General features: G+C 49.7%; 1 long non-coding RNA gene across 1 annotated transcript in view; it reads left to right on the forward strand.

Annotated features, from left to right (window-relative positions):
- LOC144740081 (uncharacterized) overlaps positions 1-18,330 on the forward strand; it is a 29,246-nt gene extending 10,916 nt beyond the window's left edge. The window contains exons 3-5 of the long non-coding RNA XR_013589559.1: positions 2,482-2,703; positions 15,264-15,383; positions 18,108-18,330. This is a non-coding gene — a long non-coding RNA (uncharacterized LOC144740081). The remainder of the gene's footprint in view (positions 1-2,481; positions 2,704-15,263; positions 15,384-18,107) is intronic.
- Positions 18,331-18,564: the final 234 nt, after the last annotated feature.

Raw genomic sequence — 18,564 nt, forward strand, 5'->3', positions numbered from 1 at the left:
GCGACACGAGCCATCGGGTAAAGGGTTCAAGGGTGGAGCCCGCGGGCGCTAGGGGGTGGTATTATCTGGAAAGTTCTTAAGGGTCTGGGTGACGCGGGAAGGGGATATAATGGAGAGCCGGAAGGGGCTCGAGGTCAGTTGGTGAGAGCTGGAAGCTGGACCACGTCGCGGGTCTCCGTGAGCCATCGGCCACGTGGCGACGCGGAGACGGCTCCCAGCGCGCCGTCTGCCAGCGGTGCGCGGGAGCGGGGAAGCGGGACGCCAGCTCACGCGACGCGCCGTGAGCGAGAGAATGGCGTGAGAGCGGGACGCCAGCTCACGCGACGCGCCGCGGAACGTCCGAGAGAGCGGAACGCGAGCTGTCCATATAACGAAGAAATAAACAGACGGAGACACAGTCGCTTCTTCTTGGTTCTTTCGGTAAAGTCACGTAGAAGGGAAATAATAAAATAATAAAAATAAAACATAATAAAATACAATTTTCACGACGTTTCGGCCACAACGCAAGCAGCCGTCCTCAGGTGAAGAACAGGTCTGTCGGAAAGACAGCGTCTGAATGAACACAGTCGCTTGTCATCGACCTGTATTATTGCACATGTATGAGCAATATATGAGGGCTTCATTGAGGTATTGGTAACAGCACTAATAATACAGATGCTAAAACTTCTTTTGAATAAGTAATATTTTAAAATACTTTTTTTTAAACACGCTTTAATGAAATGTACCGTATGAGTAATGGCAGAACTCCACAACTCCAGGAAGTGGCCCCGAGGCTTGCCATAATATAAGGGACCGTGGTCAATTACAGCCTACGTAAGTTGAGCGTTGACAACTAGACCCAAGCCGAAACATAACATATAAAAAAAGATTGTTTCAAAATATATTTTTTATTTTTTTTGATAGAATATAGTATTGTCATTGATACGGCTATTTTAATACACACAATGGACTGGAAGGACAAGATTAAAGGGCTCGTATAATGCACATGCATAATGTACGTTGACTCATTAATCGCCCCCCCCTCCACTTTGCGCAAGAGCGTGAAGTGTGGTCACCACATCTACGCCTCTATATAAGGAACAAAACAGGTGGACTTCTCCACAAATCTGTCTGTCGCCTGATGAAGCTAGTTGTAATACTGGCAAAACATCGTACTCAGATTGTAAATGTTGTGGCTTGGCTCTCCAACACACCAGTGTGCTGTACTAGTGACAAATTGGCATGTTCTGTTTACATTACAACCCTTACTAGTTGGCTGTGTCGGGTGGTGGTGGATTTTAACGACACATATATTTACACGATCTAACAAAACAAACCTCTTATGGATGATATTCGTCGTGAAAGCCTACGTGTTAAACGGGATATTCGATGTCCCCTGTGAAGCCGATGGCGTTTATTTTACGGCTCGTACATCTTAGTATTAACCAGGACGGCCTGTCGGAATAGAACCGCAAACCTCTGCAACAAGTGGCAAATGCACTACCGCTGAGCCACGTCAATTATTTTATTCATAAACTTAGGTTTCCACGGCCAGCGTTATGATGCATAGTTGATTTGTGGGCTTAATTGAGGAGTGTGTATGTTCTCCACCTGCTGTACATGGACGACTCGTAGACTGAACTCTTAGTAAGGGCTTGCGCCAGTTTATTAACACAGAGGTAACAAAACACACCAGAGGTAGGTGTCCCTACACTCAGTCCTTGACGCGGACGTCAGGCTCTATCTATTCCTAGCCTGGGCTATCTCTTGGCCTCTCACTCGAGTTGGGATGGGGGCTTATCCAACACCACCCGACTGAGGAGAGCAGCACCCCACGTAATATTAACCGGCTCTTGCAGACTTCTCTGAGCCCTACCCCTGGCTGTATCTTCGGCTCTCCTACTCGTAGAACCCGGACGGGGGATCAGCCAACACCGTCCGGTCACGAGCAGGAGAGACCTTCTTAAGACGCTCACCATCCCGGGCTCCCACAACGACCCCGCTTTCGCCACGGGGTCCCCCTTAAGTATTTCCCGTGACATGACGTCATTGCGCCTCACAGCGCTTATGATGTCATGTCGTCATACTACTCTACACATGTGTAGTGAGTGACATTGGGGATGTCACTGTATGGTGCCGGACAGCATCGTGTGTGTTGCAGAGTGATGCCGGCTCTAGCAGAGCATGGCGTGCGATGCACTGTGTTGCCTCTGAAGAAGAACTTCTGCAACTCAGTTGGACTCACTACACATGGATTTCCTCCCAGAAAATAAAAAACCCCTTCCAATTGAACATGTATTGCTCATCTATCCCAATGCTGGAAATTACTTGCAAAATTACTGAATTCGGATGACACATGCAATCATCATCCCCTCCTGCTGCCAAAAAAATGGCATGACCCTCGTTAAAAATATTCTTGAGACTTAGGATTTTCTGGGTCAGGAAGTGTAACAATAATAAAAATGTCCTTGTCCCTAACTCTTGTTTCTGTCCTCCTGACAGGTGGAGGTGAATGTGAGTGTGCGCCACATGTACCTGTACAGCCGCGAGGTGCGTGGGGTGGTGGCACGTCTCCGCGCCGAGTGTGGGTCACTGTCCGTGCACGCAGTTGCCTTGGCCCACACTCAAGGTGATCTGAACAAGGCCTTGGGACACGTTCGTAATGAGAAACAGGCAAATGTGCAAGCTTCTAGCATGCGATCGCGACGACCTACACGTGAGGTGGTAAGTCTTGAATAATAATAATTTAGTTGACAGTAATACCCCGGTTTATGTCGGGGATGCTTTGCTTAAATGTGCGACAACGAATACCGAAACGACGTAAATCAACGCAATTTTGCCACGAGGACTAAACAATGCTGAAGCCGTGTTAATGCGTGCATCTTCATCCTAGACGTATCCGCAACATTACATTCAATTACTAAAAATACTACACTCAATACTAGTTTCGGCAGTAAACGTTAAAACATTATTAGCAGTACATTATGAAAATAAAATCACTAAAATATCATGCATAATTACTATATTGTACTCCACAGTACAGAACATTTCTTTATGCGCGATACAAAGTAGTTTGTGTACAGGGTTAGGTGGAGGTGAAGGTTGAGAGGCGACGGTTACGAGAAAGGGCAGACGATGCTGTCAGCGACATGAGTGTGGGTTGAGGCAACGCTAGTCGGGTAGCGGTGGTGTTGATAATGAAGTGACAACGTATTTTCTAAACGATATAAAAGGGGGAGGTGTAAAATTGCAAGGCTTACAGCGCAAGGCTATCACGAAGGCGCAGTACAGCACATACAGTAGTCTGCAGTAGCTACATGTTGTGATGTTGCTTTGTGGAATGCCAATTGAGGAATTTGTCGGTCATTTGTGAATTTGGAAAATTTGAACCGTGACAGCAACACACATTGGCCTACTCTTATCAAAATAGCTTCTTTGCCCTTCCTAGGACGGAAGCTGTAATATTTACGAAAAAAATTAGCAGAGTATAATTGTATCTTGTGTTAATTGAATGGCAGTGAATCTTGCACGAAATTATGTCATAAAACACTTCACTGCATTTCACTGTAGCACTGTATATAACTGACCTTCAATTTGTTCTAATTCACTGCTCTGATACTTTATTATTTTCTGCTTTCGGCCGCTGGGGTGCAAATAAATTGGATTGCAATACAATATCTGGAAAATCACCGAGAAATGTCTATTTAACCAAAATGTAGAAGCATAAATTAGACTTATCTTAGGAATAAATATAGACCCCAAATCCAATTTGTTGCCGTGTAGAATTATTTATTAGATTCATTTTAAATAAAGAATCGTGAAACTTAAAGCGAATTTGCAACAAATAATAATTCTGCTCTACCTTAATGACGGGGGTGCGGCATGTGGAGTGACGTCACGCGCGGGACACAAACTCCCTAATTAATAATCATGAGCGGATGACGTCACTGATGTGGACCACGCCACCCACCCCCTCATTAATAATCAAGAGTGGATGATGTCATTCCACATGGAGTTCCCCCCCCTGATCAATAATCATGAGCGGATTCCATCACTCCACATGGAGCTCCCCCCCTTCATCAATAATCATGGCATGATGACGTCACTCATGTGGACCCTGGCCCCACCCCCTCATTAATAATCATGAGCGGGTCTTTATTTTCGATTGAATATTTCAGATTAACTGCAATACACCCGTCCTTGGACGGGCTATAGGCTACTTTTATAATAATTTAGAAGCAAAAATTAGACTTACCTTTTGTTTCAAGTGCTGAAGAAATAAATAAAGACACCAAATACACTTTGTTGCTGCGTAGAAATATTGATTTGATTACATTTCAATAAAGAAACGTCAAATTTAAAGTTAATTTGCGTAAAACAAATTATTTCCAATCAACCTGCGGGAATGTAAAAATCCACCCGCTCATGATTATGAATGAGGGGGGGGGTGTCTCTTTTGCAGTGACGTCACGTACGGATTTAGCACTGCTGCGTATATTTATTTTTTACTTTCTGTAAAGAAACGTCATATTTGAAGCAACTTTGCGAAAAAACTATCTTTCCACTCGGCCTTCCGCGTGAGTGTAAAAATCCACCCGCTCATGATTATTTTATTATTAATGATGGGGGAGGGGGTATGTGGAGTGACGTCACGTGCATTACACACATTTCTGGGCTATTATAGTAGTAATGCCATCAGCGGGAATTGTAACGTCCACTGTGAAGCGTCACTTTCATGTAAATTGCATCATCAGAATCGCTGATTTAGATCTCTGTGTCGCGAGAAGAAAGCTCAAAGTGGTCCATGGGCGACCGGGATTTTGCTTCGGTGGCCATTGGACTTTGGAACTCTCTGTCAAAGTTGGTCAGGGAGTCTAGTTCAGTTTGGGCCTTCAGGTCCCCCCTAAAAATATTTATCTTTTAAGAAAGCATCTCGAATTTTAACTTAGCCACTTCTTACCCCCCCCCATTGTAAGGCACCTTGATGTTTTATGCATGGGGTCAGTAAAAGAGAAGAAGCAGAAAGAGAAGTGTTGTGAGCTGCGGTCGTGAGTGAATGTGTGTACAGGTGAGCGTGTAGCTCGGTGAGTGAGCGTGTGGGTGATTTGCCACAGTGTAATGGTTAGCACACTGGATTTGCGATGATCCTAAGGTCACCAATTTGTTTCTATGGCAGTTGAAACAACGGTGCAAGTCTCTCGAATTCCCCCCCCCCCCCTCCACTTGTGTAAGAACTCATCATTCATTCATCGAAAATGTAAAAAAACAATTCAGGACCTGACTGTGACTCAGTGTGGATCTCCTGGAGTAAGTCTATTTTATTATTATAAAGAGTTAAAGGGGCTGTTTGATGACACGACTAGAGAGCTGGCTTGCACTGCAGGGAACTTAATATTCAACTTGGATTCCGCAACCCTCAATGGCCTTTTTAAGTTAAATTTGTGCATGTAAGACTCGCACAAACAACCATACCCAGAAACCCATAGACTCCAACAGAGACTCATACATTACTACAGACACTCAGACTCACACAGCGACCCCATACTCACAGAGACCGATAGACATGCACAGAGACCCATAGCCTCACACAGAGATCCATACACTCAAAGGCCCAAAAACTCACAGAAATCCATAGATTCGCACAGATGTCAATAGAATTTTAATTTGAATATTTATTTATACTGGATGAATCTGATGAGCTATAACGATGTTTTCACAGACGTCCAATCGGGTGGGTCAGAAAATAACAACAAAAATACAATACAAAAACATCACAGGAAAAGTAAACAAATTGTTTCGAAATATACAAATTAAATTGAACTCTTTTTATCTTACCATTGACTCATACAAACATGTTGGACTCGCACAGAGACCTTAACCACTAAACCTCGAACAATTAAAACCCTCTAAACCCCTAACTATCTAAATCCATAACCATCTAAACCGCTAACCCTCTCAACCCATTTACCCTTACAACCCTAATCTTTAAACCCCTCGCCCTCTAAAAGCTTAAACTCTAAACCACCAAAACACTAACCATCTCAACCCCTAACCCTCTAAATTCCTATACCCCTAACCCTCAACCCCTTTACCCTTAAAACCCTAACCCACCAAAACCCTCACTCTCTAAACCCCTTATTCTTTTAACCCTAACCGTCTAAGCCATTAAAAACCAAAACTTCTAAACCCTCTGAATCCCTAACCCTCTAAACCTTGAAACCCTAACCTTCTAAAACCCTAAATCCTTAACATTCTAAATACCAACCAATCTAAACCACTACCCTCTAAAGAACTAACCCTCTAGACCCCTAACCCTCTGAACTCATAACCTCCTAAATCCTCAACCTCTAAAACCCTAACCCTCAAACCCCTAACGTTCTAAAACCCTAAATCTGTAACCTAATCTCAATACGTTTAAACCCCAACCCTCTAAAGAACGAACCCTCTAGACACCTAACCCTTAAAACACCTATGCCCTAAAATGCTAACCCTCTAAACACATAATCCACTACTCCCGGAACCCTCTAAACCCATAAAGGTTTTTTTTGTTAGATTATGTAAATATAAACGTATCGTTAAACCAACCACCACCTGAAACAGCCAATTAGTAAAATTTGTCACATCAACAAAAAGTGCCATTTAGTGTTGGAGACTAAACCAAAAAAATACTTTATTATGGACAATATTAGTTGTGAAAGTCTACGTGTTAAACCCTCAACTCTCAAACCACTAAACCCCTAACACTGTAAATCACTAACCCTTGAAACCCCGATACCTCTAAACCCCTAAACACATACCCTTATAACCTCAACTACTAACCATCTAAACCATTCAACATCCAACAATCGAAACACAAAAACCTCTAAACACGTAACTCTCTAAACCCCTAACCCTCTAAAACCCATAAACCTCTAAACACGTAACTCTCTAAACCCTCTAAACTCAAAACGTTCTAAACTCTAACCCTCTAAACACCAAATCCTCTGAAGGACTTTCCCCTTAAGACCCCAACCGTCTAAACACCTCACCCTATTAAACCGCAACCCATAAACCCCCAACACTCTTAACTGCCTAAACCCTTAACCTTATAAACCCCAAACCGTCTAAACCCCTCAACCTGTAAAACCGTAACCCACTAAACCCCTCACCTTATAAACCCCTAATCCCCTAAATATCAAAACCTCTAAACCCATAACCTTCTAAAACTCTTCTGTGAACAGGTGTCTTTTATACAGGTAACAAGCCGAGATTAGGAGCACTCCCTTTAAGAGTGTGCTCCTAATCTCAGCTCGTTACCTGTGAAGTATTGGAAAATGACGGCAGGAAACTCCTTGACGGGAACACACTTCTTTTATTAAATCTTGACTTGTAACGATACAACGCGTGGCCTCTCTTCTTCACAATGCGGTCACCATACAACGGTACAACTCGTGACCTCTTCTCTCCGCCCTACGCTTCTCTTGACTCTCTTAGATTCTGTGCTGCTGGCTCTCTGTGCCTCGTGTAGACTCCGCGCCTCGGCTACACTCTTCTCTCGTCTCGTGTAGACTCTGCGCCTCTGCTACACTCTCCACTCGCCTCGTGTAGACTTTGCATCTCTCTCTGGCTACACCGTATGCATACTCGGCTCGTGTAGACCTTTCTCTCTCTCTGGCTACACCGTATGCATACTCGGCTCGTGTAGACCTTCCTCTCTCTCTGGCTACACACTATACATCACTCAGCTCGTGTAGACCGTTCTCTCTCTCTGGCTACACACTATACATTACTCAGCTCGTGTAGACCGTTCTCTCTCTCTGGCTACACACTATACATTACTCAGCTCGTGTAGACCGTTCTCTCTCTCTGGCTACACACTATACATTACTCAGCTCGTGTAGACCGTTCTCTCTCTCTGGCTACACACCTATACCTTACTCTCCTCTGCTCTCCATTACTCTCCTCTCCGGGCTCTATCTCTGCACCTTCGTCTTCATTCTTAGATGGTTCCACTTCTGCCCCCCTACTCCTCTGTGCATCACCTTATATATCTCTTCTTCCCGGGAGACGGAGCGGATGCGGACCTCAACGTCGGCACCGCTCCTCAGTTACCCAATCACCACGCGCTATCTCTACGATCCGGTTCCGCCCAGCGCGTGTTTCCACTCCCCGACCAATCACACCGCGCTGCCACCCGATCACTCCCTCTCAGCGCGTCACCGGCACACAGCCAATCAGCAGCACTACCCCCACCCGCGCACTGACGCCTGCTCCTCCCCGTCAGCGCGCGTCACCACACACACACCCGTACATACGCGCTGGCACACGACGTATACACCCAGCGCGTATCACCACTACATCACCCCCTCCCACATAGCTCGCAGCCGGCCCGGCTGCTAACAACAACCAACCGCGACGATAAGACGACAACCAACAAAAAAAACCCGTAACCCCCCGAGTGTGCCCCGTAACATAACAACAACAACAACAAGAATAACTATGTACAGATTGACAATGAAAACGAAAAGTCAACAATAACACGATACAAGCAAATTCCAAAAAACGAACGCGCCCCACGTCCCTGCGACTACACGCAGTGACGAGGCGCTCCAACTGCCCCGACTCCTCACGAGGCAGGTCATGCAAAGTAGCACGACCTGGCGCGAGTCCGTCTGGCTGGTCCGTCGTATGGGGCGGGACACTGACGACCGTCCGGCGGTTCCGGCTGCTCCAGACGGCGCGGAACGGGCCTGAAAGGGCCGGCCCCGCCGCGGAGATCCGGCCGCCGGTGATCGGCAGCTGTCAGTTCCGAGACACCTGGGAGCAGATCAGGCGAAAATACGTGTGGATCAGGCAGAGACATTTCCCCCTCTGGGTCGCCGGTCACGTCACACGCCCGGCCATCACGACACAAGGGGAGGCCATATGGAGGCGAGAACGGTTTCAGTCGGGAGGGGTGAACGTACCAACGGCGCTTTCCCCACTTTATCTGAACGCACTGGGGCCGTGCAACGCGCACGACCTCCACGGGTCCCCTCCACGGTCTCAAAAATTTAGGCGACGTAGCCAAGGGTGCCTGAGGGCAATGCAGCCAGGCCCTGTCACCTGGTTTCCATTCGTGCATGGACACCTTCCGTGCCCGCAACCGTTCATTAGCAATTTGGCGAGCCCGCGAATTAAGCCGTGCGGCCTCCCTCGCCTCTGTCAGCTTGTGAATATTAAACTTAATATGTTCTGCCAAATTAGAATTAGTTCGTGGAGCGGACAGGCCAAGTTGCGTTTCCATTGGCGGGTCAGCTTCCCGACCGTACATCAAATAGAATGGGGAAAACCCCGTAGCTGCATGGGGGGCCATTCTATACGCGGCAAGGACTCCCGGGACCTGCAGGTCCCAATCTACATGTGCCTCGCACACCTGCTGGCACAGCATGGAAGTCAAAGTTTTGTGGAGTCTCTCCACCATCCCGTCTGTCTGCGGGTGGTACGGGGAGGTACGCACCTTCTTGGTACCCAACAGATCGCACACCTCTTGCAACAATTTACTCGAAAAATTTTTACCTTGGTCGGTCAGCAGGCGTTCGGGAGCCCCCTTGTCCAGGACATAGCCCTGGACGAAGGCATCCGTCACAGCCGCTGCCGACTGGTTAGCGAGAGGCCACGCCATAGGCCATCGGGTAAAGTATTCGACCCCCACTAACAAATATTTATTCCCTCTCGGCGTGACTGGGAAGGGCCCCAAAATATCGAGTGCAACGAGCTCGTTGGTACGCGAGACCTGAATAGATTGCAGCGGTGGATTAGCTGCCACGGGCGGTGGTTTACGCCTGGCGCACTCAACGCACCCCTTCAGAATATGTACCACATCACTTCCCATTCCCGGCCAGTAATAGTCACGCTGAAGCAGGGCAAGCGTCTTGTTAACTCCCAAGTGCAAGAGGCGTTCGTGTGCCGCCAAGACAACCCTCCCCCTCACAGCGGAAGGCACCACGAGTGCGTTCCGCCGGGACAAACTGTCCCATCTCAATAACATGCCCTGCTCAAGTACATAGGAGCCGGTACGCTCCTGGTCCCCCTCGGGACCCCCAACCTTGCGGCGCAATGCTAGCAGCGAGCTGTCCGCCATCTGGAGGCGGCCCCATTCGCTGAGCGACAGCGAGAGCAGCGAGTCCCGACCCTGAGAGGCAGTGGAATCATCCACGATCGGTGCGCCCGCTGTCGCAGCCAGTGCCCCCATCTCCCCCGCAAGCGTCGGTTTACAGCGCGCCGATCCCGACAAACACGCGCATTCATCACAAGGCAACAACCGCGACAAGCAATCGGCATTTGTGTGTCGCAACCCCTTACGGTACGTAGTCGTAAACTGATAGTCCTGGAGGACTTCCAACCAACGCGACAACTGGCCCGAGGGCTGGGCGACCCTCAATGAATACTGTAGCGCCGCGTGGTCCGTTCGGACTGTAAAGTGACGACCATAGAGATATGGCCTAAACTGCTGCACAAAAAAGACAATGGCAAGCAGCTCGCGACGGGTGACGCAGTAGCGCTGCTCCGCCGGAGACAACACCCTACTACCGTAGGCGACAACTCTTTCGACACCCCCAACGACTTGGGATAGCACCCCCCCAATGCCCGTGTTGCTAGCATCCGTGTCCAGCAAAAAGGGACTGGCAAAATCGGGATAACACAAGGGTGGGGCACCCACCAAGGCGTCCCGGAGGGAGCGAAACGCGGCCTCCTCCTCCGGTCCCCATTTGAACTTCACTCCCTTCGCCGTTAGAGCGTGCAAGGGTTTTGCAATAGTGGCGAAGTGCTCAACGAACCGCCGATAATAAGAAGCAAACCCGATAAAACTACGCACGTCGGAAACGGACGTAGGTGTCGGCCACGAACCGACACAATCCGTCTTCGCGGGATCGGTGGAGATCCCCGAAGAATCGACAATGTGACCCAAGTATCTAACCGACCTACGAAGGAGGTGACATTTGGCCGGTTTAAATTTCAACTTAGCCGATCGCATTCGCAAGAACACCCCTCTCAATCGCTGGAGGTGTTCTTCAAACGTTTTACTGAAAACAATGACATCGTCCATATAAATCAAGCATGTATCCCACTGCAAGCCCGACAAAACCAGCTCCATAAGTCGCTGAAACGTCGCTGGAGAGGAGTGAAGTCCCATGGGTAACCGGTTAAACTGGAACAGCCCCCCTGGAGTCCGAAATGCTGTCTTAGGTTTCGACTCTTCGTCGAGCGGCAACTGCCAAAACCCCGATAACAAATCAAGAGTCGAAAAATATCGCGCACCAGACAATGCATCGAGGGACTCATCCATCCTGGGGAGCGGATACGCGTCAGCCACAGAGATCTTATTCAGGCGACGGAAATCAACGCAGAATCGCAGGGACCCGTCCTGCTTCTTAACCAGCACAATAGGCGCTCCCCACGGGCTAGAGGAGGGCGAAATAATATCGGCTTCTAGCATATCGTTAACAGCCGACTGAACATGTTCCTTCTCCACGGGACTCAGTCGGAAGGGATTTAGCCTGACCGGCGCCGCATCGCCCGTTTCAATGTGATGGTGCAACAAATCCGTGCACCCAATGTCATACTTATGTTTACTGAATACATCAGAGAATTCAATGAGCAACTCGCGCAGCGCACCCAACTGCGCCGCCGACAAATCGTCCGAGGCGGCACATAGCGAATGGACCCACTCAAGGTCTTCCCTTGGCTCAACGTTCCGCGCGGGGCTCGAGCCCACCTGCGCAACAAACCATCATCCACAGGGACCTGCGCCGCGTGAGCCAGCACGGTGCCCTGCGGAATGACAGCTGGCCGCGACCCCGCGTTCAAAACCATCACAAACGGATCCCTGTCAGCCCGCACCAAAGTGTGAGCCACCGATAAATCAAGACCCCCGACAGCCTTGTTAGAAGGACCCAAAAGCATACTTTGTCCCGAAGCCTCCCTCACCCATGGTTTCCGCAACCGGAGGGGAATCAACATCTGTGAACCCGGGGGCACTTGCACTGTCTGCGTCGCCACCGCTTGTATCGTAGCGCACGCCGTCCGAATGTCAGTAGGGCCCGTCAAAAATGAAATCCGGCGACCCGATGGCAGTTCAATGCATCGTTGATCGATAAGAATTTTAATAGGCATTTTAGCCAAAAAATCAGTGCCCAAAAGACACGGAACTGCCAAAGAAGACGAAACGAAAACGGGTCCCGACAATTTGATATCTCCAATGCAAATGGACGCCCTAACCTGACCGATAATGCCCAACGATCCCCCATTAGCGGCGTAAAATGGCACATCCACTGGAAGCAGCGGACGACATTGGACTGGAAGAATATTATAAATGAGGTCCGATATAATAGTTGCCGATGCCCCCGTGTCCACTAACACCCTAATCTCAACCCCATCAATAGATCCCGTAACAACGGACGAACCCGCCGAAGCAGCCACAATTCTATGCCCCAATTCCGCCCATTCAATGTCTCCCTGGTCCCGGCCGAACCCCCCTCGCCGAACCGAATCCCCGAACCTTAACCGGCCCTCCTCCGCCGCAACGCGGCGTCCCATGTGTGCCGAATAAACAGGCCGAGCGTGTGAGGTGCCGCGACTTGCCGGGGATTGTAGAGATGACTTGGGCTCTCGGTCGTCGTCCAGCCGAGCTCCCATGGCGCGCTGCCGCGGAGCGCGGCACCCGGACGCCACGTGGCCCCGGAGGCCGCAGTTATAGCACGTGACGAGGGTCGGAGTAGATCTTGGTTGCTCCGACTTTCGGCCCGATCGCAGAGGCGACCGGGCCCCCGGCCTCCAGTCCCCTGGTCGTCCCGTGGCGAACGCCTCCTCTCGTGGGCTGACGACTTGGGGTTCGGCGACCACCAAACCCGGGGCTGCGACGACAGCAGCGTTGCAACCAACGCCTTGCTTCCGTTGTAGGGCCTCGTGCGCTTGAATACTCGTGGCGACTCTCAAAGAAGAAATATCAATCTCGTCAGCTGTGTTGATAGGGACCCCCAGGTCCTGCGCCAACTTGAGCAGCTGCTCCAAAACCATCGCGTCTTGGCCCTCCTCGTCCATCCGAGGGAACGCAGCATCAGCAAGAGCCAGCAACGCCGTGCGATAGGCCAGCGCGGTCTCCGTGGCCGCTTTCCGTCTTGCGTAGAAATGATGGCGGCACGCCGAGGGAGGTCCGTAGACCCTGGCCAACAAACCCAGCGCATCCTTCAGCGTGGAGCGGTCCGACTTCCGTGCAGCCCTGAAGGCCGCGAGCGCATCGTCGTCCAGCATGGCGGGCAACGCCCGCAGCGCCGTAGCATCGGACCACGCTGACATCTCTTGATGCGCCAAAAACCTTCGCTGAAATTGGCCCCAGTCTCCGCCTTCCGCCTTGAAGGCTGACAACGTGGGCAGGCGCTGCTGAAAAATGAAGTCATCCGCCTCGTGGTTCCTCTCCGCCTCTCCGTCGGTGTGTAAGATGGCGGCTCCAGCAGCAGACGTAAAATGGCGGACCCCCTCGCGCGCTGATGACGTCGATGCGCGCGCTTGGGAACCCACCACCACGTGGCGCTCGCCGTTCCCGCCAAAAGTAGGCCCAGGCGCAATGGCGGGAATCCCCCATTCGTTTTGGCGGGAATCTGCGGGGCGACCTTGTAAAATGTCCCCCACCGTCCCCGCTCCTCCCGACGAGCTGATCTCTGCCAAGATGGACGCGGCGGCGAGCAGCAGCTCCGCCAGTCGGGAGTGCGCCTCACGAAGCCCGGCGTCGGTCCCCGGTCGCTCGGCCGGCGCCGTCGACGGATCCTGTAGCGTGGGCAAGTCCTCCTCCTCACCCCCCGCCACCAGCGGCCCCGAGTCGTCCAGGTTTTCCTCGCGGTCAATCCCGTGGGTCCTACGGGTCTTCCTTGTCTCCATGCTTGGAAGCCCGTTTCACTTCTGACGCCAGATGAAGTATTGGAAAATGACGGCAGGAAACTCCTTGACGGGAACACACTTCTTTTATTAAATCTTGACTTGTAACGATACAACGCGTGGCCTCTCTTCTTCACAATGCGGTCACCATACAACGGTACAACTCGTGACCTCTTCTCTCCGCCCTACGCTTCTCTTGACTCTCTTAGATTCTGTGCTGCTGGCTCTCTGTGCCTCGTGTAGACTCCGCGCCTCGGCTACACTCTTCTCTCGTCTCGTGTAGACTCTGCGCCTCTGCTACACTCTCCACTCGCCTCGTGTAGACTTTGCATCTCTCTCTGGCTACACCGTATGCATACTCGGCTCGTGTAGACCTTTCTCTCTCTCTGGCTACACCGTATGCATACTCGGCTCGTGTAGACCTTCCTCTCTCTCTGGCTACACACTATACATTACTCAGCTCGTGTAGACCGTTCTCTCTCTCTGGCTACACACTATACATTACTCAGCTCGTGTAGACCGTTCTCTCTCTCTGGCTACACACTATACATTACTCAGCTCGTGTAGACCGTTCTCTCTCTCTGGCTACACACCTATACCTTACTCTCCTCTGCTCTCCATTACTCTCCTCTCCGGGCTCTATCTCTGCACCTTCGTCTTCATTCTTAGATGGTTCCACTTCTGCCCCCCTACTCCTCTGTGCATCACCTTATATATCTCTTCTTCCCGGGAGACGGAGCGGATGCGGACCTCAACGTCGGCACCGCTCCTCAGTTACCCAATCACCACGCGCTATCTCTACGATCCGGTTCCGCCCAGCGCGTGTTTCCACTCCCCGACCAATCACACCGCGCTGCCACCCGATCACTCCCTCTCAGCGCGTCACCGGCACACAGCCAATCAGCAGCACTACCCCCACCCGCGCACTGACGCCTGCTCCTCCCCGTCAGCGCGCGTCACCACACACACACCCGTACATACGCGCTGGCACACGACGTATACACCCAGCGCGTATCACCACTACACCTGTATAAAAGACACCTGGGAGCCAGAAATCTTTCTGATTGAGAGGGGGTCAAATACTTATTTCCCTCATTAAAATGCAAATCAAGTTATAACATTTTTGACGTGCGTTTTTCTGGATTTTGTTGTTATTCTGTCTTTCACTGTTCAAATAAACCTACCATTAAAATTATAGACTGATCATTTCTTTGTCAGTGGGCAAACGTACAAAATCAGCAGGGGATCAAATACTTTTTTCCCTCACTGTATATAAATTGCATTGGCATATGTGGTCATTGACACGGTAAAACTAGTCAAGATGGTGTGGTGGTGTTGCAGTGTCAAGAAAAGTGCTTCATGGTGTTTTAAACTCTCTTCTCATTTGACAGCAATTGGAGAGTACAGCCATGTCTTTAGCTGCATGCAGTGAGGCATGGGGCGTCTGCGAGAATGCCGGCAATTCACGGAGCAAGACCAGAGGTCGAGCCATGCTGCCCACGTCTAGAGAGGTATTTGTATGCTTGAATAATAATAGTGAAAATTATTGTACAGGCAGACCTCGCTTAGCGCTCAAAATGTGTATGCTGGAGAAGTGGCCACTAATCAAATCGGCGCATAAAGGAGTTCATTAGACAATTGTATATTTGGGGATGCATTCCCAACAGCTTTAATTCTTACATGTGTAATGCGAGCGTAGGCTGGGGCTTCGCCGCCCCAGCCCCTAAGCCATCCAGGCGACACGAGCCATCGGGTAAAGGGTTCAAGGGTGGAGCCCGCGGGTGCTAGGGGGTGGTATTATCTGGAAAGTTCTTAAGGGGTGTGGTGAAGGGCAGAGTCTGGGTGACGCGGGAAGGGGATATAAGGGAGAGCCGGAAGGGGCTCGAGGTCAGTTGGTGAGAGCTGGAAGCTGGACCACGTCGCGGGTCTCCGTGAGCCATCGGCCACCTGGCGACGCGGAGACGGCTCCCAGCGCGCCGTCTGCCAGCGGTGCGCGGGAGCGGGGAAGCGGGACGCCAGCTCACGCGACGCGCCGAGAGCGAGAGAATGGCGTGAGAGCGGGACTTGCCAGCTCACGCGACGCGCCGTGGAACGTCCGAGAGAGCGGAACGCGAGCTGTCCATATAACGAAGAAATAAACAGACGGAGACACAGTCGCTTCTTCTTGGTTCTTTCGGTAAAGTCACGTAGAAGGGAAATAATAAAATAAAAAAAATAAAACATAATAAAATACAATTTTCACGACGTTTCGGCCACAACGCAAGCAGCCGTCCTCAGGTGAAGAACAGGTCTGTCGGAAAGACAGCGTCTGAATGAACACAGTCGCTTGTTGTCGACCTGTATTATTGCACATGTATGAGCAATATATGAGGGCTTCATTGAGGTATTGGTAACAGCACTAATAATACAGATGCTAAAACTTCTTTTGGATAAGTAATATTTTAAAATACTTTTTTTTAAACACGCTTTAATGAAATGTACCGTATGAGTAATGGCAGAACTCCACAACTCCAGGAAGTGGCCCCGAGGCTTGCCATAATGTAAGGGACCGTGGTCAATTACAGCCTACGTAAGTTGAGCGTTGACAATTAGACCCAAGCCGAAACATAACATATAAAAAAAGATTGTTTCAAAATATATTTTTTATTTTTTTTGATAGAATATAGTATTGTCATTGATATGGCTATTTTAATACACACAATGGACTGGAAGGACAAGATTAAAGGGCTCGTATAATGCACATGCATAATGTACGTTGACTCATTATTCGCCCCCCCCCTCCACTTTGCGCAAGAGCGTGAAGTGTGGTCACCACATCTACGCCTCTATATAAGGAACAAAACAGGTGGACTTCTCCACTAATCTGTCTGTCGCCTGATGAAGCTAGTTGTAATACTGGCAAAACATCGTACTCAGATTGTAAATGTTGTGGCTTGGCTCTCCAACACACCAGTGTGCTGTACTAGTGACAAATTGGCATGTTCTGTTTACATTACAACCCTTACTAGTTGGCTGTGTCGGGTGGTGGTGGATTTTAACGACACATATATTTACACGATCTAACAAAACAAATCTCTTATGGATGATATTCGTCGTGAAAGCCTACGTGTTAAACGGGATATACGATGTCCCCTGTGAAGCCGATGGCGTTTATTTTACGGCTCGTACATCTTAGTATTAACCAGGACGGCCTGTCGGAATAGAACCGCAAACCTCTGCAACAAGTGGCAAATGCACTACCGCTGAGCCACGTCAATTATTTTATTCATAAACTTAGGTTTCCACGGCCAGCGTTATGATGCATAGTTGATTTGTGGGCTTAATTGAGGAGTGTGTATGTTCTCCACCTGCTGTACATGGACGACTCGTAGACTGAACTCTTAGTAAGGGCTTGCGCCAGTTTATTAACACAGAGGTAACAAAACACACCAGAGGTATGTGTCCCTACACTCAGTCCTTGACGCGGACGTCAGGCTCTATCTATTCCTAGCCTGGGCTATCTCTTGGCCTCTCACTCGAGTTGGGATGGGGGCTTATCCAACACCACCCGACCGAGGAGAGCAGCACCCCACGTAATCTTAACCGGCTCTTGCAGACTTCTCTGAGCCCTACCCCTGGCTGTATCTTCGGCTCTCCTACTCGTAGAACCCGGACGGGGGATCAGCCAACACTGTCCGGTCACGAGCAGGAGAGACCTTCTTAAGACGCTCACCATCCCGGGCTCCCACAACGACCCCGCTTTCGCCACGGGGTCCCCCTTAAGTATTTCCCGTGACATGACGTCATTGCGCCTCACAGCGCTCATGATGTCATGTCGTCATACTACTCTACACATGTGTAGTGAGTGACATTGGGGATGTCACTGTATGGTGCCGGACAGCATCGTGTGTGTTGCAGAGTGATGCCGGCTCTAGCAGAGCACGGCGTGCGATGCACTGTGTTGCCTCTGAAGAAGAACTTCTGCAACTCAGTTGGACTCACTACACATGGATTTCCTCCCATAAAATAAAAAACCCCTTCCAATTGAACATGTATTGCTCATCTATCCCAATGCTGGAAATTACTTGCAAAATTACTGAATTCGGATGACAGATGCAATCATCATCCCCTCCTGCTGCCAAAAAAATGGCATGACCCTCGTTAAAAATATTCTTGAGACTTAGGATTTTCTGGGTCAGGAAGTGTAACAATAATAAAAATGTCCTTGTCCCTAACTCTTGTTTCTGTCCTGACAGGTGGAGGTGAATGTGAGTGTGCGCCACATGTACCTGTACAGCCGCGAGGTGCGTGGGGTGGTGGCACGTCTCCGCGCCGAGTGTGGGTCACTGTCCGTGCACGCAGTTGCCTTGGCCCACACTCAAGGTGATCTGAACAAGGCCTTGGGACACGTTCGTAATGAGAAACAGGCAAATGTGCAAGCTTCTAGCATGCGATCGCGACGACCTACACGTGAGGTGGTAAGTCTTGAATAATAATAATTTAGTTGACAGTAATACCCCGGTTTATGTCGGGGATGCTTTCCTTAAATGTGCGACAACGAATACCGAAACGAAGTAAATCAACACAATTTTGCCACGAGGACTAAACAATGCTGAAGCCGTGTTAATGCGTGCATCTTCATCCTAGACGTATCCGCAACATTACATTCAATTTCTAAAAATACTACACTCAATACTAGTTTCGGCAGTAAAC

This window comes from Lampetra planeri, unplaced genomic scaffold, assembly GCF_965212315.1.
Source record: "Lampetra planeri unplaced genomic scaffold, kcLamPlan1.2.h2 scaffold_189, whole genome shotgun sequence".
Classification (NCBI taxonomy): Eukaryota; Metazoa; Chordata; class Hyperoartia; order Petromyzontiformes; family Petromyzontidae; genus Lampetra; species Lampetra planeri.